The following is a 25048-nucleotide window of genomic DNA, read 5'->3' as shown; positions in this document are numbered from 1 at the left end:
CTTGACCCTGTGCCCAATGGGAATACTCCAGCCCGAACTGCCAGGCCAGGTCCTCCCTGGACTGGAAACAAGCATCCTAGGACCGGTTTCGGGGTTTCACTCCTCTTCAGCCAGGATAGCTTGATTCCAGTGGCATGGAGAGCACGGGACTCACGTCTGAGCATACCCGTCCCACTCGGGGTGACGAATGCAAAAAGAACTATGGATGGACAGAATGCAGAACAATGTCATACATTCACCCCAGTACAGAGATCTGGGCCTAAATCCATCGTTTTTTTGCTCACCATGCCATTCCAGTTTGGACCCAGCCATATGCAAATCAGTCTTGACCCTGTGCCGAATGGAAACAGTCCAGCCCGAACTGCCAGGCCAGGTCCTCCCTGGACTGGAAACAAGCATCCTAGGTCCGGTTTCGGGGTTTCACCCCTCTTCAGCCAGGATAGCTTGATTCCAGTGGCATGGAGAGCACGGGACTCACGTCTGAGCATACCCGTCCCACTCAAGGTGACAAATGCAAAAAGAACTATTGATGGACAGAATGCCGAACAATGTCATACATTCACCCCAGTACAGAGATCTGGGCTTAAATCCATCATTTTTTTGCTCACCATGCCATTCCAGTTTGGACCCAGCCATATGCAAATCAGTCTTGACCCTGTGCCCAATGGGAATACTCCAGCCCGAACTGCCAGGCCTGGTCCTCCCTGGACTGGAAACAAGCATCCTAGGTCCGGTTTCGGGGTTTCACCCCTCTTCAGCCAGGATAGCTTGATTCCAGTGGCATGGAGAGCACGGGACTCACGTCTGAGCATACCCGTCCCACTCAAGGTGACAAATGCAAAAAGAACTATTGATGGACAGAATGCCGAACAATGTCATACATTCACCCCAGTACAGAGATCTGGGCTTAAATCCATCATTTTTTTGCTCACCATGCCATTCCAGTTTGGACCCAGCCATATGCAAATCAGTCTTGACCCTGTGCCCAATGGGAATACTCCAGCCCGAACTGCCAGGCCAGGTCCTCCCTGGACTGGAAACAAGCATCCTAGGACCGGTTTCGGGGTTTCACTCCTCTTCAGCCTGGATAGCTTGATTCCAGTGGCATGGAGAGCACGGGACTCACGTCTGAGCATACCCGCCCCACTCGGGGTGACGAATGCAAAAAGAACTATGGATGGACAGAATGCAGAACAATGTCATACATTCACCCCAGTACAGAGATCTGGGCCTAAATCCATCGTTTTGTTGCTCACCATGCCATTCCAGTTTGGACCCAGCCATATGCAAATCAGTCTTGACCCTGTGCCGAATGGAAACAGTCCAGCTCGAACTGCCAGGCCAGGTCCTCCCTGGACTGGAAACAAGCATCCTAGGTCCGGCTTCGGGGTTTCACCCCTCTTCAGCCGGGATAGCTTGATTCCAGTGGCATGGAGAGCATGGAACTCACGTCTGAGTATACCCGTCCCACTCGGGGTGACAAATGCAAAAAGAACTATTGATGGACAGAATGCCGAACAATGTCATACATTCACCCCAGTACAGAGATCTGGGCTTAAATCCATCATTTTTTTGCTCACCATGCCATTCCAGTTTGGACCCAGCCATATGCAAATCAGTCTTGACCCTGTGCCCAATGGAAACAGTCCAGCCCGAACTGCCAGGCCAGGTCCTCCCTGGACTGGAAACAAGCATCCTAGGACTGGTTTCGGGGTTTCACCCCTCTTCAGCCAGGATAGCTTGATTCCAGTGGCATGGAGAGCACGGGACTCACGTCTGAGCATATCCGTCCCACTCGGGGGGACAAATGCAAAAAGAACTATTGATGGACAGAATGCAGAACAATGTCATACATTCACCCCAGTATAGAGATCTGGGTCTAAATCCATCGTTTTTTTGCTCACCATGCCATTCCAGTTTGGACCCAGCCATATGCAAATTATTCTTGACCCAGTTCCCAATTGGAACAGTCCAGCCCGAGCTGCCAGGCCAGGTCCTCCCTGGACTGGAAACAAGCATCCTAGGACCGGTTTCGGGGTTTCACTCCTCTTCAGCCAGGATAGCTTGATTCCAGTGGCATGGAGAGCACGGGACTCACGTCTGAGCATACCCGTCCCACTCCGAGTGACAAATGCAAAAAGAACTATTGATGGACAGAATGCAGAACAATATCATACATTAACCCCAGTACAGAGATCTGTGCCTAAATCCATCGTTTTTTTGCTCACCATGCCATTGCAGTTTGGACCCAGCCATATGCAAATCAGTCTTGACCCTGTGCCGAATGGAAACAGTCCAGCCCGAACTGCCAGGCCAGGTCCTCCCTGGACTGGAAACAAGCATCCTAGGACCGGTTTCGGGGTTTCACCCCTCTTCAGCCAGGATAGCTTGATTCCAGTGGCATGGAGAGCACGGGACTCACGTCTGAGCATACCCGTCCCACTCGGGGTGACAAATGCAAAAAGAACTATTGATGGACAGAATGCCGAACAATGTCATACATTCACCCCAGTACAGAGATCTGGGCTTAAATCCATCATTTTTTTGCTCACCATGCCATTCCAGTTTGGACCCAGCCATATGCAAATCAGTCTTGACCCTGTGCCCAATGGAAACAGTCCAGCCCGAACTGCCAGGCCAGGTCCTCCCTGGACTGGAAACAAGCATCCTAGGACTGGTTTCGGGGTTTCACCCCTCTTCAGCCAGGATAGCTTGATTTCAGTGGCATGGAGAGCACGGGACTCACGTCTGAGCATATCCGTCCCACTCGGGGGGACAAATGCAAAAAGAACTATTGATGGACAGAATGCAGAACAATGTCATACATTCACCCCAGCACAGAGATCTGGGTCTAAATCCATCGTTTTTTTGCTCACCATGCCATTCCAGTTTGGACCCAGCCATATGCAAATAATTCTTGACCCAGTGCCCAATTGGAACAGTCCAGCCCAAGCTGCCAGGCCAGGTCCTCCCTGGACTGGAAACAAGCATCCTAGGACCGGTTTCGGGGTTTCACCCCTCTTCAGCCAGGATAGCTTGATTCCAGTGGCATGGAGAGCACAGGACTCACGTCTGAGCATACCCGTCCCACTCCGGGTGACAAATGCAAAAAGAACTATTGATGGACAGAATGCAGAACAATGTCATACATTCACCCCAGTACAGAGATCTGGGCCTAAACCCATAGTTTTTTTGCTCATCATGCCATTCCAGTTTGGACCCAGCCATATGCAAATCAGTCTTGACCCTGTGCCGAATGGAAACAGTCCAGCCCGAACTGCCAGGCCAGGTCCTCCCTTGACTGGAAACAAGCATCCTAGGACCGGTTTCGGGGTTTCACCCCTCTTCAGCCAGGATAGCTTGATTCCAGTAGCATGGAGAGCACGGGACTCACGTCTGAGCATACCCGAACCACTCGGGGTGCCAAATGTAAAAAGAGCTATTGATGGACAGAATGCAGAACAATGTCATACATTCACCCCAGTACAGAGACCTGGGCCTAAATCCATCATTTTGTTGCTCACCATGCCATTCCAGTTTGAACCCAGCAATATGCAAATCAGTCTTGACCCTGTGCCCAATGGAAACAGTCCAGCCCGAACTGCCAGGCCAGATCCTCCCTGGACTGGAAACAAGCATCTTAGGACCGGTTTCGGGGTTTCACCCCTCTTCAGCCAGGATAGCTTGATTCCAGTGGCATGGAGAGCACGGGACTCACGTCTGAGCATACCCGTCCCACTCGGGGTGACAAATGCAAAAAGAACTATTGATGGACAGAATGCAGAACAATGTCATACATTCACCCCAGTACAGAGATCTGGGCATAAATGCATGTGTTTTTTTACTCACCATGCCATTCGAGTTTGGACCAAACCATATGCAAATCAGTCTATACCCTGTGACCAATGGGAACAGTCCAGCCCGAGCTGCCAGGCCACGTCCTCCCTGGACTGGAAAAAAGCATCCTAGGGCCTGTTTCGGGGTTTCACCCCTCTTCAGCCAGGATAGCTTGATTCCAGTGGCATGGAGAGCACGCGACTCACGTCTGAGCATACCCGTCCCACTCGGGGTGACAAATGCAAAAAGAACTATTGATGGACAGAATGCAGAACAAAGTCTTACATTCACCCCAGTACAGAGATCTGGGCCTAAATCCATCGTTTTTTTGCTCAACATGCCATTCCAGTTTGGACCCAGTCATATGCAAATCAGTCTTGATTCTGTGCCCAATGGGAACAGTCCAGCCCAAACTGCCAGGCCAGTTCCTCCCTGGACTGGAAACAAGCATCCTAGGACCGGTTTCGGAGTTTCACCCCTCTTCAGCCAGAATAGCTTGATTCCAGTGGCATGGAGAGCACGGGACTCACATCTGAGCATACCCGTCCCACTCGGGGTGACAAATGCAAAAAGAACTATTGATGGACAGAATGCAGAACAATGTCATACATTCACCCCAGTACAGAGATCTGGGCCTAAATCCATCGTTTTTTTGCTCACCATGCCATTCCAGTTTGGACCCAGCCATATGCAAATCAGTCTTGACCCTGTGCCCAATGGGAATACTCCAGCCCGAACTGCCAGGCCAGGTCCTCCCTGGACTGGAAACAAGCATCCTAGGACCGGTTTCGGGGTTTCACTCCTCTTCAGCCAGGATAGCTTGATTCCAGTGGCATGGAGAGTACGGGACTCACGTATGAGCATACCCGTCCCACTCGGGGTGACAAATGCAAAAAGAACTATTCATGGACAGAATGCAGAACAATGTTATACATTCACCCCAGTACAGAGATCTGGGCCTAAATCCATCGTTTTTTTGCTCATCATCCCATTCCAGTTTGGACCCAGCCATATGCAAATCATTCTTGACTCTCTGCCGAATGGAAACAGTCCAGCCCGAACTGCCAGGCCAGGTCCTCCCTGGACTGGAAACAAGCATCCTAGGACCGGTTTCGGGGTTTCACCCCTCTTCAGCCAGGATAGCTTGATTCCAGTGGCATGGAGAGCACGGGACTCACGTCTGAGCATATCCGTCCCACTCAGGGTGACAAATGCAAAAAGAACTATTGATGGACAGAATGCAGAACAATGTCATTCATTCACCCCAGTACAGAGATCTTGGCCTAAATCCATCGTTTTTTTGCTCACCATGCCATTCCAGTTTGGGCCCACCCATATGCAAATCGGTCTTGACCCTGTGCCCAATGGGAACAGTCCAACCCGAACTGCCAGGCCAGGTCCTCCCTGGACTGGAAACATGCATCCTAGTACCGGTTTCGGGGTTTCACCCCTCTTCAGCCAGGATAGCTTGATTCCAGTGGCATGGAAAGCACGGGACTCACGTCTGAGCATACCCGTCCCACTCGGGGTGATAAATGTAAAAAGAACTATTGATGGACAGAATGCCGAACAATGTCATACATTCACCCCAGTACAGAGATCTGGGCTTAAATCCATCATTTTTTTGCTCACCATGCCATTCCAGTTTGGACCCAGCCATATGCAAATCAGTCTTGACCCTGTGCCCAATGGGAATACTCCAGCCCGAACTGCCAGGCCTGGTCCTCCCTGGACTGGAAACAAGCATCCTAGGTCCGGTTTCGGGGTTTCACCCCTCTTCAGCCAGGATAGCTTGATTCCAGTGGCATGGAGAGCACGGGACTCACGTCTGAGCATACCCGTCCCACTCAAGGTGACAAATGCAAAAAGAACTATTGATGGACAGAATGCCGAACAATGTCATACATTCACCCCAGTACAGAGATCTGGGCTTAAATCCATCATTTTTTTGCTCACCATGCCATTCCAGTTTGGACCCAGCCATATGCAAATCAGTCTTGACCCTGTGCCCAATGGGAATACTCCAGCCCGAACTGCCAGGCCAGGTCCTCCCTGGACTGGAAACAAGCATCCTAGGACCGGTTTCGGGGTTTCACTCCTCTTCAGCCTGGATAGCTTGATTCCAGTGGCATGGAGAGCACGGGACTCACGTCTGAGCATACCCGCCCCACTCGGGGTGACGAATGCAAAAAGAACTATGGATGGACAGAATGCAGAACAATGTCATACATTCACCCCAGTACAGAGATCTGGGCCTAAATCCATTGTTTTGTTGCTCACCATGCCATTCCAGTTTGGACCCAGCCATATGCAAATCAGTCTTGACCCTGTGCCGAATGGAAACAGTCCAGCTCGAACTGCCAGGCCAGGTCCTCCCTGGACTGGAAACAAGCATCCTAGGTCCGGCTTCGGGGTTTCACCCCTCTTCAGCCGGGATAGCTTGATTCCAGTGGCATGGAGAGCATGGAACTCACGTCTGAGTATACCCGTCCCACTCGGGGTGACAAATGCAAAAAGAACTATTGATGGACAGAATGCCGAACAATGTCATACATTCACCCCAGTACAGAGATCTGGGCTTAAATCCATCATTTTTTTGCTCACCATGCCATTCCAGTTTGGACCCAGCCATATGCAAATCAGTCTTGACCCTGTGCCCAATGGAAACAGTCCAGCCCGAACTGCCAGGCCAAGTCCTCCCTGGACTGGAAACAAGCATCCTAGGACTGGTTTCGGGGTTTCACCCCTCTTCAGCCAGGATAGCTTGATTCCAGTGGCATGGAGAGCACGGGACTCACGTCTGAGCATACCCGTCCCACTCCGAGTGACAAATGCAAAAAGAACTATTGATGGACAGAATGCAGAACAATGTCATACATTAACCCCAGTACAGAGATCTGTGCCTAAATCCATCGTTTTTTTGCTCACCATGCCATTGCAGTTTGGACCCAGCCATATGCAAATCAGTCTTGACCCTGTGCCGAATGGAAACAGTCCAGCCCGAACTGCCAGGCCAGGTCCTCCCTGGACTGGAAACAAGCATCCTAGGACCGGTTTCGGGGTTTCACCCCTCTTCAGCCAGGATAGCTTGATTCCAGTGGCATGGAGAGCACGGGACTCACGTCTGAGCATACCCGTCCCACTCGGGGTGACAAATGCAAAAAGAACTATTGATGGACAGAATGCCGAACAATGTCATACATTCACCCCAGTACAGAGATCTGGGCTTAAATCCATCATTTTTTTGCTCTCCATGCCATTCAAGTTTGGACCCAGCCATATGCAAATCAGTCTTGACCCTGTGCCCAATGGAAACAGTCCAGCCCGAACTGCCAGGCCAGGTCCTCCCTGGACTGGAAACAAGCATCCTAGGACTGGTTTCGGGGTTTCACCCCTCTTCAGCCAGGATAGCTTGATTTCAGTGGCATGGAGAGCACGGGACTCACGTCTGAGCATATCCGTCCCACTCGGTGGGACAAATGCAAAAAGAACTATTGATGGACAGAATGCAGAACAATGTCATACATTCACCCCAGCACAGAGATCTGGGTCTAAATCCATCGTTTTTTTGCTCACCATGCCATTCCAGTTTGGACCCAGCCATATGCAAATAATTCTTGACCCAGTGCCCAATTGGAACAGTCCAGCCCAAGCTGCCAGGCCAGGTCCTCCCTGGACTGGAAACAAGCATCCTAGGACCGGTTTCGGGGTTTCACCCCTCTTCAGCCAGGATAGCTTGATTCCAGTGGCATGGAGAGCACAGGACTCACGTCTGAGCATACCCGTCCCACTCCGGGTGACAAATGCAAAAAGAACAATTGATGGACAGAATGCAGAACAATGTCATACATTCACCCCAGTACAGAGATCTGGGCCTAAACCCATAGTTTTTTTGCTCATCATGCCATTCCAGTTTGGACCCAGCCATATGCAAATCAGTCTTGACCCTGTGCCGAATGGAAACAGTCCAGCCCGAACTGCCAGGCCAGGTCCTCCCTTGACTGGAAACAAGCATCCTAGGACCGGTTTCGGGGTTTCACCCCTCTTCAGCCAGGATAGCTTGATTCCAGTAGCATGGAGAGCACGGGACTCACGTCTGAGCATACCCGAACCACTCGGGTGCCAAATGTAAAAAGAGCTATTGATGGACAGAATGCAGAACAATGTCATACATTCACCCCAGTACAGAGACCTGGGCCTAAATCCATCATTTTTTTGCTCACCATGCCATTCCAGTTTGAACCCAGCAATATGCAAATCAGTCTTGACCCTGTGCCCAATGGAAACAGTCCAGCCCGAACTGCCAGGCCAGATCCTCCCTGGACTGGAAACAAGCATCTTAGGACCGGTTTCGGGGTTTCACCCCTCTTCAGCCAGGATAGCTTGATTCCAGTGGCATGGAGAGCACGGGACTCACGTCTGAGCATACCCGTCCCACTCGGGGTGACAAATGCAAAAAGAACTATTGATGGACAAAATGCAGAACAATGTCATACATTCACCCCAGTACAGAGATCTGGGCATAAATGCATGTGTTTTTTTACTCACCATGCCATTCGAGTTTGGACCAAGCCATATGCAAATCAGTCTATACCCTGTGACCAATGGGAACAGTCCAGCCCGAGCTGCCAGGCCACGTCCTCCCTGGACTGGAAAAAAGCATCCTAGGGCCTGTTTCGGGGTTTCACCCCTCTTCAGCCAGAATAGCTTGATTCCAGTGGCATGGAGAGCACGGGACTCACGTCTGAGCATACCCGTCCCACTCGGGGTGACAAATGCAAAAAGAACTATTGATGGACAGAATGCAGAACAATGTCATACATTCACCCCAGTACAGAGATCTGGGCCTAAATCCATCGTTTTTTTGCTCACCATGCCATTCCAGTTTGGACCCAGCCATATGCAAATCAGTCTTGACCCTGTGCCCAATGGGAATACTCCAGCCCGAACTGCCAGGCCAGGTCCTCCCTGGACTGGAAACAAGCATCCTAGGACCGGTTTCGGGGTTTCACTCCTCTTCAGCCAGGATAGCTTGATTCCAGTGGCATGGAGAGCACGGGACTCACGTATGAGCATACCCGTCCCACTCGGGGTGACAAATGCAAAAAGAACTATTCATGGACAGAATGCAGAACAATGTCATACATTCACCCCAGTACAGAGATCTGGGCCTAAATCCATCGTTTTTTTGCTCATCATGCCATTCCAGTTTGGACCCAGCCATATGCAAATCATTCTTGACCCTCTGCCGAATGGAAACAGTCCAGCCCGAACTGCCAGGCCAGGTCCTCCCTGGACTGGAAAGAAGCATCCTAGGACCGGTTTCGGGGTTTCACCCCTCTTCAGCCAGGATAGCTTGATTCCAGTGGCATGGAGAGCACGGGACTCACGTCTGAGCATATCCGTCCCACTCAGGGTGACAAATGCAAAAAGAACTATTGATGGACAGAATGCAGAACAATGTCATTCATTCACCCCAGTACAGAGATCTTGGCCTAAATCCATCGTTTTTTTGCTCACCATGCCATTCCAGTTTGGGCCCACCCATATGCAAATCGGTCTTGACCCTGTGCCCAATGGGAACAGTCCAACCCGAACCGCCAGGCCAGGTCCTCCCTGGACTGGAAACATGCATCCTAGTACCGGTTTCGGGGTTTCACCCCTCTTCAGCCAGGATAGCTTGATTCCAGTGGCATGGAAAGCACGGGACTCACGTCTGAGCATACCCGTCCCACTCGGGGTGACAAATGTAAAAATAACTATTGATGGACAGAATGCAGAACAATGTCATACATTCACCCCAGTACAGAGATCTGGGCCTAAATCCATCGTTTTTTTGCACACCATGCCATTCCAGTTTGAACCCAGCCATATGCAAATCAGTCTTGACCCTGTGCCCAATGGAAACAGTCCAGCCCGAACTGCCAGGCCAGATCCTCCCTGGACTGGAAACAAGCATCTTAGGACCGGTTTCGGGGTTTCACCCCTTTTCAGCCAGGATAGCTTGATTCCAGTGGCATGGAGAGCACGGGACTCACGTCTGAGCATACCCGTCCCACTCGGGGTGACAAATGCAAAAAGAACTATTGATGGACAGAATGCAGAACAATGTCATACATTCACCCCAGTACAGAGATCTGGGCCTAAATGCATGTGTTTTTTTACTCACCATGCCGTTCCAGTTTGGACCCAGCCATATGCAAATCAGTCTATACCCTGTGACCAATGGGAACAGTCCAGCCCGAGCTGCCAGGCCAGGTCATCCCTGGACTGGAAAAAAGCATCCTAGGACCTGTTTTGGGGTTTCACCCCTCTTCAGCCAGGATAGCTTGATTCCAGTGGCATGGAGAGCATGCGACTCACGTCTGAGCATACCCGTCCCACTCGGGGTGACAAATGCAAAAAGAACTATTGATGGACAGAATGCAGAACAAAGTCTTACATTCACCCCAGTACAGAGATCTGGGCCTAAATCCATCGTTTTTTTGCTCAACATGCCATTCCAGTTTGGACCCAGTCATATGCAAATCAGTCTTGATTCTGTGCCCAATGGGAACAGTCCAGCCCAAACTGCCAGGCCAGTTCCTCCCTGGACTGGAAACAAGCATCCTAGGACCGGTTTCGGAGTTTCACCCCTCTTCAGCCAGAATAGCTTGATTCCAGTGGCATGGAGAGCACGGGACTCACGTCTGAGCATACCCGTCCCACTCGGGGTGACAAATGCAAAAAGAACTATTGATGGACAGAATGCAGAACAATGTCATACATTCACCCCAGTACAGAGATCTGGGCCTAAATCCATCGTTTTTTTGCTCACCATGCCATTCCAGTTTGGATCCAGCCATATGCAAATCAGTCTTGACCCTGTGCCCAATGGGAATACTCCAGCCCGAACTGCCAGGCCAGGTCCTCCCTGGACTGGAAACAAGCATCCTAGGACCGGTTTCGGGGTTTCACTCCTCTTCAGCCAGGATAGCTTGATTCCAGTGGCATGGAGAGCACGGGACTCACGTCTGAGCATACCCGTCCCACTCGGGGTGACGAATGCAAAAAGAACTATGGATGGACAGAATGCAGAACAATGTCATACATTCACCCCAGTACAGAGATCTGGGCCTAAATCCATCGTTTTTTTGCTCACCATGCCATTCCAGTTTGGACCCAGCCATATGCAAATCAGTCTTGACCCTGTGCCGAATGGAAACAGTCCAGCCCGAACTGCCAGGCCAGGTCCTCCCTGGACTGGAAACAAGCATCCTAGGTCCGGTTTCGGGGTTTCACCCCTCTTCAGCCAGGATAGCTTGATTCCAGTGGCATGGAGAGCACGGGACTCACGTCTGAGCATACCCGTCCCACTCAAGGTGACAAATGCAAAAAGAACTATTGATGGACAGAATGCCGAACAATGTCATACATTCACCCCAGTACAGAGATATGGGCTTAAATCCATCATTTTTTTGCTCACCATGCCATTCCAGTTTGGACCCAGCCATATGCAAATCAGTCTTGACCCTGTGCCCAATGGGAATACTCCAGCCCGAACTGCCAGGCCTGGTCCTCCCTGGACTGGAAACAAGCATCCTAGGTCCGGTTTCGGGGTTTCACCCCTCTTCAGCCAGGATAGCTTGATTCCAGTGGCATGGAGAGCACGGGACTCACGTCTGAGCATACCCGTCCCACTCAAGGTGACAAATGCAAAAAGAACTATTGATGGACAGAATGCCGAACAATGTCATACATTCACCCCAGTACAGAGATCTGGGCTTAAATCCATCATTTTTTTGCTCACCATGCCATTCCAGTTTGGACCCAGCCATATGCAAATCAGTCTTGACCCTGTGCCCAATGGGAATACTCCAGCCCGAACTGCCAGGCCAGGTCCTCCCTGGACTGGAAACAAGCATCCTAGGACCGGTTTCGGGGTTTCACTCCTCTTCAGCCTGGATAGCTTGATTCCAGTGGCATGGAGAGCACGGGACTCACGTCTGAGCATACCCGCCCCACTCGGGGTGACGAATGCAAAAAGAACTATGGATGGACAGAATGCAGAACAATGTCATACATTCACCCCAGTACAGAGATCTGGGCCTAAATCCATCGTTTTGTTGCTCACCATGCCATTCCAGTTTGGACCCAGCCATATGCAAATCAGTCTTGACCCTGTGCCGAATGGAAACAGTCCAGCTCGAACTGCCAGGCCAGGTCCTCCCTGGACTGGAAACAAGCATCCTAGGTCCGGCTTCGGGGTTTCACCCCTCTTCAGCCGGGATAGCTTGATTCCAGTGGCATGGAGAGCATGGAACTCACGTCTGAGTATACCCGTCCCACTCGGGGTGACAAATGCAAAAAGAACTATTGATGGACAGAATGCCGAACAATGTCATACATTCACCCCAGTACAGAGATCTGGGCTTAAATCCATCATTTTTTTGCTCACCATGCCATTCCAGTTTGGACCCAGCCATATGCAAATCAGTCTTGACCCTGTGCCCAATGGAAACAGTCCAGCCCGAACTGCCAGGCCAGGTCCTCCCTGGACTGGAAACAAGCATCCTAGGACTGGTTTCGGGGTTTCACCCCTCTTCAGCCAGGATAGCTTGATTCCAGTGGCATGGAGAGCACGGGACTCACGTCTGAGCATATCCGTCCCACTCGGGGGGACAAATGCAAAAAGAACTATTGATGGACAGAATGCAGAACAATGTCATACATTCACCCCAGTATAGAGATCTGGGTCTAAATCCATCGTTTTTTTGCTCACCATGCCATTCCAGTTTGGACCCAGCCATATGCAAATTATTCTTGACCCAGTTCCCAATTGGAACAGTCCAGCCCGAGCTGCCAGGCCAGGTCCTCCCTGGACTGGAAACAAGCATCCTAGGACCGGTTTCGGGGTTTCACTCCTCTTCAGCCAGGATAGCTTGATTCCAGTGGCATGGAGAGCACGGGACTCACGTCTGAGCATACCCGTCCCACTCCGAGTGACAAATGCAAAAAGAACTATTGATGGACAGAATGCAGAACAATATCATACATTAACCCCAGTACAGAGATCTGTGCCTAAATCCATCGTTTTTTTGCTCACCATGCCATTGCAGTTTGGACCCAGCCATATGCAAATCAGTCTTGACCCTGTGCCGAATGGAAACAGTCCAGCCCGAACTGCCAGGCCAGGTCCTCCCTGGACTGGAAACAAGCATCCTAGGACCGGTTTCGGGGTTTCACCCCTCTTCAGCCAGGATAGCTTGATTCCAGTGGCATGGAGAGCACGGGACTCACGTCTGAGCATACCCGTCCCACTCGGGGTGACAAATGCAAAAAGAACTATTGATGGACAGAATGCCGAACAATGTCATACATTCACCCCAGTACAGAGATCTGGGCTTAAATCCATCATTTTTTTGCTCACCATGCCATTCCAGTTTGGACCCAGCCATATGCAAATCAGTCTTGACCCTGTGCTCAATGGAAACAGTCCAGCCCGAACTGCCAGGCCAGGTCCTCCCTGGACTGGAAACAAGCATCCTAGGACTGGTTTCGGGGTTTCACCCCTCTTCAGCCAGGATAGCTTGATTTCAGTGGCATGGAGAGCACGGGACTCACGTCTGAGCATATCCGTCCCACTCGGGGGGACAAATGCAAAAAGAACTATTGATGGACAGAATGCAGAACAATGTCATACATTCACCCCAGCACAGAGATCTGGGTCTAAATCCATCGTTTTTTTGCTCACCATGCCATTCCAGTTTGGACCCAGCCATATGCAAATAATTCTTGACCCAGTGCCCAATTGGAACAGTCCAGCCCAAGCTGCCAGGCCAGGTCCTCCCTGGACTGGAAACAAGCATCCTAGGACCGGTTTCGGGGTTTCACCCCTCTTCAGCCAGGATAGCTTGATTCCAGTGGCATGGAGAGCACAGGACTCACGTCTGAGCATACCCGTCCCACTCCGGGTGACAAATGCAAAAAGAACTATTGATGGACAGAATGCAGAACAATGTCATACATTCACCCCAGTACAGAGATCTGGGCCTAAACCCATAGTTTTTTTGCTCATCATGCCATTCCAGTTTGGACCCAGCCATATGCAAATCAGTCTTGACCCTGTGCCGAATGGAAACAGTCCAGCCCGAACTGCCAGGCCAGGTCCTCCCTTGACTGGAAACAAGCATCCTAGGACCGGTTTCGGGGTTTCACCCCTCTTCAGCCAGGATAGCTTGATTCCAGTAGCATGGAGAGCACGGGACTCACGTCTGAGCATACCCGAACCACTCGGGGTGCCAAATGTAAAAAGAGCTATTGATGGACAGAATGCAGAACAATGTCATACATTCACCCCAGTACAGAGACCTGGGCCTAAATCCATCATTTTTTTGCTCACCATGCCATTCCAGTTTGAACCCAGCAATATGCAAATCAGTCTTGACCCTGTGCCCAATGGAAACAGTCCAGCCCGAACTGCCAGGCCAGATCCTCCCTGGACTGGAAACAAGCATCTTAGGACCGGTTTCGGGGTTTCACCCCTCTTCAGCCAGGATAGCTTGATTCCAGTGGCATGGAGAGCACGGGACTCACGTCTGAGCATACCCGTCCCACTCGGGGTGACAAATGCAAAAAGAACTATTGATGGACAGAATGCAGAACAATGTCATACATTCACCCCAGTACAGAGATCTGGGCATAAATGCATGTGTTTTTTTACTCACCATGCCATTCGAGTTTGGACCAAACCATATGCAAATCAGTCTATACCCTGTGACCAATGGGAACAGTCCAGCCCGAGCTGCCAGGCCACGTCCTCCCTGGACTGGAAAAAAGCATCCTAGGGCCTGTTTCGGGGTTTCACCCCTCTTCAGCCAGGATAGCTTGATTCCAGTGGCATGGAGAGCACGCGACTCACGTCTGAGCATACCTGTCCCACTCGGGGTGACAAATGCAAAAAGAACTATTGATGGACAGAATGCAGAACAAAGTCTTACATTCACCCCAGTACAGAGATCTGGGCCTAAATCCATCGTTTTTTTGCTCAACATGCCATTCCAGTTTGGACCCAGTCATATGCAAATCAGTCTTGATTCTGTGCCCAATGGGAACAGTCCAGCCCAAACTGCCAGGCCAGTTCCTCCCTGGACTGGAAACAAGCATCCTAGGACCGGTTTCGGAGTTTCACCCCTCTTCAGCCAGAATAGCTTGATTCCAGTGGCATGGAGAGCACGGGACTCACATCTGAGCATACCCGTCCCACTCGGGGTGACAAATGCAAAAAGAACTATTGATGGACAGAATGCAGAACAATGTCATACATTCACCCCAGTACAGAGATCTGGGCCTAAATCCATCGTTTTTTTGCTCACCATGCCATTCCAGTTTGGACCCAGCCATATGCAAATCAGTCTTGACCCTGTGCCCAATGGGAATACTCCAGCCCGAACTGCCAGGCCAGGTCCTCCCTGGACTGGAAACAAGCATCCTAGGACCGGTTTCGGGGTTTCACTCCTCTTCAGCCAGGATAGCTTGATTCCAGTGGCATGGAGAGTACGGGACTCACGTATGAGCATACCCGTCCCACTCGGGGTGACAAATGCAAAAAGAACTATTCATGGACAGAATGCAGAACAATGTTATACATTCACCCCAGTACAGAGATCTGGGCCTAAATCCATCGTTTTTTTGCTCATCATGCCATTCCAGTTTGGACCCAGCCATATGCAAATCATTCTTGACTCTCTGCCGAATGGAAACAGTCCAGCCCGAACTGCCAGGCCAGGTCCTCCCTGGACTGGAAACAAGCATCCTAGGACCGGTTTCGGGGTTTCACCCCTCTTCAGCCAGGATAGCTTGATTCCAGTGGCATGGAGAGCACGGGACTCACGTCTGAGCATATCCGTCCCACTCAGGGTGACAAATGCAAAAAGAACTATTGATGGACAGAATGCAGAACAATGTCATTCATTCACCCCAGTACAGAGATCTTGGCCTAAATCCATCGTTTTTTTGCTCACCATGCCATTCCAGTTTGGGCCCACCCATATGCAAATCGGTCTTGACCCTGTGCCCAATGGGAACAGTCCAACCCGAACTGCCAGGCCAGGTCCTCCCTGGACTGGAAACATGCATCCTAGTACCGGTTTCGGGGTTTCACCCCTCTTCAGCCAGGATAGCTTGATTCCAGTGGCATGGAAAGCACGGGACTCACGTCTGAGCATACCCGTCCCACTCGGGGTGATAAATGTAAAAATAACTATTGATGGACAGAATGCAGAACAATGTCATACATTCACCCCAGTACAGAGATCTGGGCCTAAATCCATCGTTTTTTTGCACACCATGCCATTCCAGTTTGAACCCAGCCATATGCAAATCAGTCTTGACCCTGTGCCCAATGGGAACAGTCCAGCCCGAACTGCCAGGCCAGGTCCTCCCTGGACTGGAAACAAGCATCCTAGGACCGGTTTTGGGGTTTCACCCCTCTTCAGCCAGGATAGCTTGATTCCAGTGGCATGGAGAGCACGGGACTCACGTCTGAGCATACCCGTCCCACTCGGGGTGACGAATGCAAAAAGAACTATGGATGGACAGAATGCAGAACAATGTCATACATTCACCCCAGTACAGAGATCTGAGCCTAAATCCATCGTTTTTTTGCTCACCATGCCATTCCAGTTTGGACCCAGCCATATGCAAATCAGTCTTGACCCTGTGCCGAATGGAAACAGTCCAGCCCGAACTGCCAGGCCAGGTCCTCCCTGGACTGGAAACAAGCGTCCTAGGACCGGTTTTGGGGTTTCACCCCTCTTCAGCCAGGATAGCTTGATTCAAGTGGCATGGAGAGCACGGGACTCACCTCTGAGCATACCCGTCCCACTCGGGGTGACAAATGCAAAAAGAACTATTGATGGGCAGAATGCCGAACAATGTCATACATTCACCCCAGTACAGAGATCTGGGCTTAAATCCATCGTTTTTTTGCTCACCATGCCATTCCAGTTTGGACCCAGCCATATGCAAATCAGTCTTGACCCTGTGCCGAATGGAAACAGTCCAGCCCAAACTGCCAGGCCAGGTCCTCCCTGGACTGGAAACAAGCATTCTAGGACCGGTTTCGGGGTTTCACCCCTCTTCAGCCAGGATAGCTTGATTCCAGTAGCATGGAGAGCACGGGACTCACGTCTGAGCATACCCGTCCCACTCGGGGTGCCAAATGTAAAAAGAACTATTGATGGACAGAATGCAGAACAATGTCATACATTTACCCCAGTACAGAGATCTGGCCCTAAATCCATCGTTTTTTTGCTCACCATGCCATTCCAGTTTGAACCCAGCAATATGCAAATCAGTCTTGACCCTGTGCCCAATGGAAACAGTCCAGCCCGAACTGCCAGGCCAGATCCTCCCTGGACTGGAAACAAGCATCTTAGGACCGGTTTCGGGGTTTCACCCCTCTTCAGCCAGGATAGCTTGATTCCAGTGGCATGGAGAGCACGGGACTCACGTCTGAGCATACCCGTCCCACTCGGGGTGACAAATGCAAAAAGAACTATTGATGGACAGAATGCAGAACAATGTCATACATTCACCCCAGTACAGAGATCTGGGCCTAAATGCATGTGTTTTTTTACTCACCATGCCGTTCCAGTTTGGACCCAGCCATATGCAAATCAGTCTATACCCTGTGACCAATGGGAACAGTCCAGCCCGAGCTGCCAGGCCAGGTCATCCCTGGACTGGAAAAAAGCATCCTAGGACCTGTTTTGGGGTTTCACCCCTCTTCAGCCAGGATAGCTTGATTCCAGTGGCATGGAGAGCACGCGACTCACGTCTGAGCATACCCGTCCCACTCGGGGTGACAAATGCAAAAAGAACTATTGATGGACAGAATGCAGAACAAAGTCTTACATTCACCCCAGTACAGAGATCTGGGCCTAAATCCATCGTTTTTTTGCTCAACATGCCATTCCAGTTTGGACCCAGTCATATGCAAATCAGTCTTGATTCTGTGCCCAATGGGAACAGTCCAGCCCAAACTGCCAGGCCAGTTCCTCCCTGGACTGGAAACAAGCATCCTAGGACCGGTTTCGGAGTTTCACCCCTCTTCAGCCAGAATAGCTTGATTCCAGTGGCATGGAGAGCACGGGACTCACGTCTGAGCATACCCGTCCCACTCGGGGTGACAAATGCAAAAAGAACTATTGATGGACAGAATGCAGAACAATGTCATACATTCACCCCAGTACAGAGATCTGGGCCTAAATCCATCGTTTTTTTGCTCACCATGCCATTCCAGTTTGGATCCAGCCATATGCAAATCAGTCTTGACCCTGTGCCCAATGGGAATACTCCAGCCCGAACTGCCAGGCCAGGTCCTCCCTGGACTGGAAACAAGCATCCTAGGACCGGTTTCGGGGTTTCACTCCTCTTCAGCCAGGATAGCTTGATTCCAGTGGCATGGAGAGCACGGGACTCACGTCTGAGCATACCCGTCCCACTCGGGGTGATGAATGCAAAAAGAACTATGGATGGACAGAATGCAGAACAATGTCATACATTCACCCCAGTACAGAGATCTGGGCCTAAATCCATCGTTTTTTTGCTCACCATGCCATTCCAGTTTGGACCCAGCCATATGCAAATCAGTCTTGACCCTGTGCCGAATGGAAACAGTCCAGCCCGAACTGCCAGGCCAGGTCCTCCCTGGACTGGAAACAAGCATCCTAGGTCCGGTTTCGGGGTTTCACCCCTCTTCAGCCAGGATAGCTTGATTCCAGTGGCATGGAGAGCACGGGACTCACGTCTGAGCATACCCGTCCCACTCAAGGTGACAAATGCAAAAAGAACTATTGATGGACAGAATGCCGAACAATGTCATACATTCACCCCAGTACAGAGATCTGGGCTTAAATCCATCATTTTTTTGCTCACCATGCCATTCCAGTTTGGACCCAGCCATATGCAAATCAGTCTATACCCTGTGACCAATGGGAACAGTCCAGCCCGAGCTGCCAGGCCAGGTCATCCCTGGACTGGAAAAAAGCATCCTAGGACCTGTTTTGGGGTTTCACCCCTCTTCAGCCAGGATAGCTTGATTCCAGTGGCATGGAGAGCACGCGACTCACGTCTGAGCATACCCGTCCCACTCGGGGTGACAAATGCAAAAAGAACTATTGATGGACAGAATGCAGAACAAAGTCTTACATTCACCCCAGTACAGAGATCTGGGCCTAAATCCATCGTTTTTTTGCTCAACATGCCATTCCAGTTTGGACCCAGTCATATGCAAATCAGTCTTGATTCTGTGCCCAATGGGAACAGTCCAGCCCAAACTGCCAGGCCAGTTCCTCCCTGGACTGGAAACAAGCATCCTAGGACCGGTTTCGGAGTTTCACCCCTCTTCAGCCAGAATAGCTTGATTCCAGTGGCATGGAGAGCACGGGACTCACGTCTGAGCATACCCGTCCCACTCGGGGTGACAAATGCAAAAAGAACTATTGATGGACAGAATGCAGAACAATGTCATACATTCACCCCAGTACAGAGATCTGGGCCTAAATCCATCGTTTTTTTGCTCACCATGCCATTCCAGTTTGGATCCAGCCATATGCAAATCAGTCTTGACCCTGTGCCCAATGGGAATACTCCAGCCCGAACTGCCAGGCCAGGTCCTCCCTGGACTGGAAACAAGCATCCTAGGACCGGTTTCGGGGTTTCACTCCTCTTCAGCCAGGATAGCTTGATTCCAGTGGCATGGAGAGCACGGGACTCACGTCTGAGCATACCCGTCCCACTCGGGGTGACAAATGCAAAAAGAACTATTGATGGACAGAATGCCGAACAATGTCATACATTCACCCCAGTACAGAGATCTGGGCCTAAATCCATCGTTTTTTTGCTCACCATGCCATTCCAGTTTGGACCCAGCCATATGCAAATCAGTCTTGACCCTGTGCCGAATGGAAACAGTCCAGCCCGAACTGCCAGGCCAGGTCCTCCCTGGACTGGAAACAAGCATCCTAGGTCCGGTTTCGGGGTTTCACCCCTCTTCAGCCAGGATAGCTTGATTCCAGTGGCATGGAGAGCACGGGACTCACGTCTGAGCATACCCGTCCCACTCAAGGTGACAAATGCAAAAAGAACTATTGATGGACAGAATGCCGAACAATGTCATACATTCACCCCAGTACAGAGATCTGGGCTTAAATCCATCATTTTTTTGCTCACCATGCCATTCCAGTTTGGACCCAGCCATATGCAAATCAGTCTATACCCTGTGACCAATGGGAACAGTCCAGCCCGAGCTGCCAGGCCAGGTCATCCCTGGACTGGAAAAAAGCATCCTAGGACCTGTTTTAGGGTTTCACCCCTCTTCAGCCAGGATAGCTTGATTCCAGTGGCATGGAGAGCACGCGACTCACGTCTGAGCATACCCGTCCCACTCGGGGTGACAAATGCAAAAAGAACTATTGATGGACAGAATGCAGAACAAAGTCTTACATTCACCCCAGTACAGAGATCTGGGCCTAAATCCATCGTTTTTTTGCTCAACATGCCATTCCAGTTTGGACCCAGTCATATGCAAATCAGTCTTGATTCTGTGCCCAATGGGAACAGTCCAGCCCAAACTGCCAGGCCAGTTCCTCCCTGGACTAGAAACAAGCATCCTAGGACCGGTTTCGGAGTTTCACCCCTCTTCAGCCAGAATAGCTTGATTCCAGTGGCATGGAGAGCACGGGACTCACGTCTGAGCATACCCGTCCCACTCGGGGTGACAAATGCAAAAAGAACTATTGATGGACAGAATGCAGAACAATGTCATACATTCACCCCAGTACAGAGATCTGGGCCTAAATCCATCGTTTTTTTGCTCACCATGCCATTCCAGTTTGGATCCAGCCATATGCAAATCAGTCTTGACCCTGTGCCCAATGGGAATACTCCAGCCCGAACTGCCAGGCCAGGTCCTCCCTGGACTGGAAACAAGCATCCTAGGACCGGTTTCGGGGTTTCACTCCTCTTCAGCCAGGATAGCTTGATTCCAGTGGCATGGAGAGCACGGGACTCACGTCTGAGCATACCCGTCCCACTCGGGGTGACGAATGCAAAAAGAACTATGGATGGACAGAATGCAGAACAATGTCATACATTCACCCCAGTACAGAGATCTGGGCCTAAATCCATCGTTTTTTTGCTCACCATGCCATTCCAGTTTGGACCCAGCCATATGCAAATCAGTATTGACCCTGTGCCGAATGGAAACAGTCCAGCCCGAACTGCCAGGCCAGGTCCTCCCTGGACTGGAAACAAGCATCCTAGGTCCGGTTTCGGGGTTTCACCCCTCTTCAGCCAGGATAGCTTGATTCCAGTGGCATGGAGAGCACGGGACTCACGTCTGAGCATACCCGTCCCACTCAAGGTGACAAATGCAAAAAGAACTATTGATGGACAGAATGCCGAACAATGTCATACATTCACCCCAGTACAGAGATCTGGGCTTAAATCCATCATTTTTTTGCTCACCATGCCATTCCAGTTTGGACCCAGCCATATGCAAATCAGTCTTGACCCTGTGCCCAATGGGAATACTCCAGCCCGAACTGCCAGGCCTGGTCCTCCCTGGACTGGAAACAAGCATCCTAGGTCCGGTTTCGGGGTTTCACCCCTCTTCAGCCAGGATAGCTTGATTCCAGTGGCATGGAGAGCACGGGACTCACGTCTGAGCATACCCGTCCCACTCAAGGTGACAAATGCAAAAAGAACTATTGATGGACAGAATGCCGAACAATGTCATACATTCACCCCAGTACAGAGATCTGGGCTTAAATCCATCATTTTTTTGCTCACCATGCCATTCCAGTTTGGACCCAGCCATATGCAAATCAGTCTTGACCCTGTGCCCAATGGGAATACTCCAGCCCGAACTGCCAGGCCAGGTCCTCCCTGGACTGGAAACAAGCATCCTAGGACCGGTTTCGGGGTTTCACTCCTCTTCAGCCTGGATAGCTTGATTCCAGTGGCATGGAGAGCACGGGACTCACGTCTGAGCATACCCGCCCCACTCGGGGTGACGAATGCAAAAAGAACTATGGATGGACAGAATGCAGAACAATGTCATACATTCACCCCAGTACAGAGATCTGGGCCTAAATCCATTGTTTTGTTGCTCACCATGCCATTCCAGTTTGGACCCAGCCATATGCAAATCAGTCTTGACCCTGTGCCGAATGGAAACAGTCCAGCTCGAACTGCCAGGCCAGGTCCTCCCTGGACTGGAAACAAGCATCCTAGGTCCGGCTTCGGGGTTACACCCCTCTTCAGCCGGGATAGCTTGATTCCAGTGGCATGGAGAGCATGGAACTCACGTCTGAGTATACCCGTCCCACTCGGGGTGACAAATGCAAAAAGAACTATTGATGGACAGAATGCCGAACAATGTCATACATTCACCCCAGTACAGAGATTTGGGCTTAAATCCATCATTTTTTTGCTCACCATGCCATTCCAGTTTGGACCCAGCCATATGCAAATTATTCTTGACCCAGTTCCCAATTGGAACAGTCCAGCCCGAGCTGCCAGGCCAGGTCCTCCCTGGACTGGAAACAAGCATCCTAGGACCGGTTTCGGGGTTTCACTCCTCTTCAGCCAGGATAGCTTGATTCCAGTGGCATGGAGAGCACGGGACTCACGTCTGAGCATACCCGTCCCACTCCGAGTGACAAATGCAAAAAGAACTATTGATGGACAGAATGCAGAACAATGTCATACATTAACCCCAGTACAGAGATCTGTGCCTAAATCCATCGTTTTTTTGCTCACCATGCCATTGCAGTTTGGACCCAGCCATATGCAAATCAGTCTTGACCCTGTGCCGAATGGAAACAGTCCAGCCCGAACTGCCAGGCCAGGTCCTCCCTGGACTGGAAACAAGCATCCTAGGACCGGTTTCGGGGTTTCACCCCTCTTCAGCCAGGATAGCTTGATTCCAGTGGCATGGAGAGCACGGGACTCACGTCTGAGCATACCCGTCCCACTCGGGGTGACAAATGCAAAAAGAACTATTGATGGACAGAATGCCGAACAATGTCATACATTCACCCCAGTACAGAGATCTGGGCTTAAATCCATCATTTTTTTGCTCACCATGCCATTCAAGTTTGGACCCAGCCATATGCAAATCAGTCTTGACCCTGTGCCCAATGGAAACAGTCCAGCCCGAACTGCCAGGCCAGGTCCTCCCTGGACTGGAAACAAGCATCCTAGGACTGGTTTCGGGGTTTCACCCCTCTTCAGCCAGGGTAGCTTGATTTCAGTGGCATGGAGAGCACGGGACTCACGTCTGAGCATATCCGTCCCACTCGGGGGGACAAATGCAAAAAGAACTATTGATGGACAGAATGCAGAACAATGTCATACATTCACCCCAGCACAGAGATCTGGGTCTAAATCCATCGTTTTTTTGCTCACCATGCCATTCCAGTTTGGACCCAGCCATATGCAAATAATTCTTGACCCAGTGCCCAATTGGAACAGTCCAGCCCAAGCTGCCAGGCCAGGTCCTCCCTGGACTGGAAACAAGCATCCTAGGACCGGTTTCGGGGTTTCACCCATCTTCAGCCAGGATAGCTTGATTCCAGTGGCATGGAGAGCACAGGACTCACGTCTGAGCATACCCGTCCCACTCCGGATGACAAATGCAAAAAGAACTATTGATGGACAGAATGCAGAACAATGTCATACATTCACCCCAGTACAGAGATCTGGGCCTAAACCCATAGTTTTTTTGCTCATCATGCCATTCCAGTTTGGACCCAGCCATATGCAAATCAGTCTTGACCCTGTGCCGAATGGAAACAGTCCAGCCCGAACTGCCAGGCCAGGTCCTCCCTTGACTGGAAACAAGCATCCTAGGACCGGTTTCGGGGTTTCACCCCTCTTCAGCCAGGATAGCTTGATTCCAGTAGCATGGAGAGCACGGGACTCACGTCTGAGCATACCCGAACCACTCGGGGTGCCAAATGTAAAAAGAGCTATTGATGGACAGAATGCAGAACAATGTCATACATTCACCCCAGTACAGAGACCTGGGCCTAAATCCATCATTTTTTTGCTCACCATGCCATTCCAGTTTGAACCCAGCAATATGCAAATCAGTCTTGACCCTGTGCCCAATGGGAACAGTCCAGCCCGAACTGCCAGGCCAGGTCTTACCTGGATTGAAAACAAGCATCCTAGGACCGGTTTCGGGGTTTCACCCCTCTTCAGCCAGGATAGCTTGATTCCAGTGGCATGGAGAGCACGGGACTCACGTCTGAGCATACCCGTCCCACTCGGGGTGCCAAATGTAAAAAGAGCTATTGATGGACAGAATGCAGAACAATGTCATACATTCACCCCAGTACAGAGACCTGGGCCTAAATCCATCATTTTTTTGCTCACCATGCCATTCCAGTTTGAACCCAGCAATATGCAAATCAGTCTTGACCCTGTGCCCAATGGAAACAGTCCAGCCCGAACTGCTAGGCCAGATCCTCCCTGGACTGGAAACAAGCATCTTAGGACCGGTTTCGGGGTTTCACCCCTCTTCAGCCAGGATAGCTTGATTCCAGTGGCATGGAGAGCACGGGACTCATGTCTGAGCATACCCGTCCCACTCGGGGTGACAAATGCAAAAAGAACTATTGATGGACAGAATGCAGAACAATGTCATACATTCACCCCAGTACAGAGATCTGGGCATAAATGCATGTGTTTTTTTACTCACCATGCCATTCGAGTTTGGACCAAGCCATATGCAAATCAGTCTATACCCTGTGACCAATGGGAACAGTCCAGCCCGAGCTGCCAGGCCACGTCCTCCCTGGACTGGAAAAAAGCATCCTAGGGCCTGTTTCGGGGTTTCACCCCTCTTCAGCCAGGATAGCTTGATTCCAGTGGCATGGAGAGCACGCGACTCACGTCTGAGCATACCCGTCCCACTCGGGGTGACAAATGCAAAAAGAACTATTGATGGACAGAATGCAGAACAAAGTCTTACATTCACCCCAGTACAGAGATCTGGGCCTAAATCCATCGTTTTTTTGCTCAACATGCCATTCCAGTTTGGACCCAGTCATATGCAAATCAGTCTTGATTCTGTGCCCAATGGGAACAGTCCAGCCCAAACTGCCAGGCCAGTTCCTCCCTGGACTGGAAACAAGCATCCTAGGACCGGTTTCGGAGT

This window comes from Triturus cristatus, chromosome 1_1 (assembly GCF_964204655.1).
Source record: "Triturus cristatus chromosome 1_1, aTriCri1.1, whole genome shotgun sequence".
Classification (NCBI taxonomy): Eukaryota; Metazoa; Chordata; class Amphibia; order Caudata; family Salamandridae; genus Triturus; species Triturus cristatus.
Note: the sequence above shows the minus strand (reverse complement) of the source record.